This window comes from Abrus precatorius, unplaced genomic scaffold (assembly GCF_003935025.1).
Source record: "Abrus precatorius isolate BTA unplaced genomic scaffold, Abrus_2018 Scaffold10, whole genome shotgun sequence".
Classification (NCBI taxonomy): Eukaryota; Viridiplantae; Streptophyta; class Magnoliopsida; order Fabales; family Fabaceae; genus Abrus; species Abrus precatorius.
Window position 1 is genome coordinate 22,095,929 of NW_020874292.1, and position 2,640 is coordinate 22,098,568.

A 2,640-nucleotide genomic window follows, 5' to 3' on the forward strand; every position below is an offset into this window, starting at 1 on the left:
GAAGAAAATAAACTAGAGAAATCTTCCAAAAGAAGGGAATGGAAAGAGGTCTTATTTTTCTAACACATTATCAATCACTTGCTTGGGCTCTAAAGAAGCTTTCCTTATCTTGCCAATGATCTCACTCTCATTGACTCCAAGTCTCGTTAAAGGTACATCAAATAAAAATTTCAAGATGTTAAAGATGCATAAGTTGTTGTCTACAAGGTTTCTTTTATAAGGTTTTAAAACTCTAATATTTTTCCATAGTTAGATTTCTTGTCGGTAAGTACGATCATGTAAAGTCATAAGCACGATTGTGCATGTGGCTTGAAGCACCTCATGCTTGCTGTTAGGGGATGAGCATGCTAGTTTTATCAAAGTCTTATTTTTTATCTAATTTGAACCCAAAATGCACCCAAATGCTTGTTGTTAGGGGATGAGCATGCTAGTTTTATCAAAGTCTTATTTTTTAACTAATTTGAACCCAAAATGCACCAAAAACTAAATTGTGACTTTCTTATGTTAAACTACATGATTATTATAGAAATGAATACAAAATTTTAATAAAATAATGCTCATACATAAATATATAGGTTGTAAAAGTATGACAAAATACAAACTTATTATTAAAAATTTCTACCATATTGTATAAAGTTTGTTATGGAGACTGTTGTTGTTTGACCTTAATGTTCATCGTTCATATATAAATATAAATTGGTTTTTTGGACGCCACTCTAGAATGTGATATACTTGTATAGTTATTTTTCATGCTTTTCAATGTGTAATAAACATGTTTAAGAAAGAATGATATATTAACAATGTGATTAAATATATTCCAGCGTGAAATGCATCTTATATTCAACCTTTATGATATTAACATAATACATGATATACTAATAGTTTATTATTGACTATATATATTTTGATTTTTGTTATTTTATAATTGAACTTATATGAAAACAATATTGAATAAACATTATCAAAAGTTATATACCATAATTAAATTATTGTATATCTAAGAATTAATTTGTTTCACATGTCAAATAAAATAAAATTAAAGAACCCAACAAAATGGTTGAAACATATAATGATATGGAGTTGTTCTTCTATCACCTTATCTTCATCATTCATACAATATATATATATATATATATATATATATATAATGGAATTATTCATGATTTGTTATTATTATTTATATGATATATCAAATATTATAAAAATATATAGAATACAACTAAACTAAAAAGTTAATTAAATATCTCAATGTCCCCCAACTAATGTCATTATGACATCATTGTAATAATCATTTGTATATAGGGTTGAGTTGTCAAAAGAATTGGTAAGAAAATCAACTAATTATATTGTCAGTAAAGAGTTATTTGTGCAAAATTTTAATTAATACATTAAATATAGACTAACAAATATAGAATCACCTAGAAAGTTGAGTCCATATCAAAATTTGCTATTTTAATATATTTTCATAGTTACCTATTACCAAAGAGAATAGATTGTATAATTGATCCCATAAAAAATATTAACTAAATAAAGAATTAGTCTCAATGTTAAAACAGTGAGATTGTTAAAATTAAGTGTTTTAGGTAAATCAATGTTACCAATTTCAATCAAAATGGTTCTCCAAGATCAACATGTAAGGATTCTTATGAGCATTTTTCTTTCTTTTTAGCATAATCTAGTTATACTTAATGTGATAAGATTATATATTTTATGTCTTTTCTTATGATAGAGAGACATAATTCATGCTTCTATTATAAAAAAAATGCTCATATATAGATTTGACTAATTGCTACACAAAAATAATATTTGTCAAATGTACTACTTTATTTTAACTAAAAGTACTGATGTATGTAGAACTACAATTCATAAATATTGTCTCCACTTTGATTATGACACTAAAGTCAGAATTGTGTACAGTATAGACATCCTTATGTTAACTTTATCATTTACCTCTATAGTGATAAATGTATAAATTGGGTAATTTTAGGTGATAACTTGAACACTTTTCATATTAAATGTTTGGAACTTTTGGTTGAATTCCCCCTAAACTTGAAACTTTTACAATTACTTGTATATTTGAAGAAAAGAATGCAAATATAAGTGTTTTGATTCCTTTTTTATATATTTTATGGTTGAAATCAAAAGAGAAACATCATTTGAAGTTGAAAAAATCTGAAAAATTAAGCAAGAGACATAAAAGCATCAAGTTGAAGACAAGTTAGCTTCTGGAGGTATGTCGTTGTAGCGATATACCCTCACTACAACAGGTGCCCTTAATTCCATAAAGGTGATTCTGTGCACATCTTGCTATAGCAAGACATTTGTCGTTGTAGCGAGAGTGCCTTTTTTTCGCTATAACGAGATATATGTCATTAATTTTAGAGAGTCAAGTAGAATGACCTAATTTGCATGCATGTCTCTCTACAGTGAGAGGATATCGCTGTAGCGAGAGAAGTTTCGTCCAGAAGGATATAAAACGTGACTTTGGAGCTACTGGATGGGGTTACTGTTCCATTTTGATTTTTAAGGAGAAAAAGCGGCATAGATATATTTTGGTTACTCTAGGAATATATTTTGAGTTATTCATTGTATTAAATCCTAATTATAATAATGGATAATTTGTTAACTTTTTGAGGAATC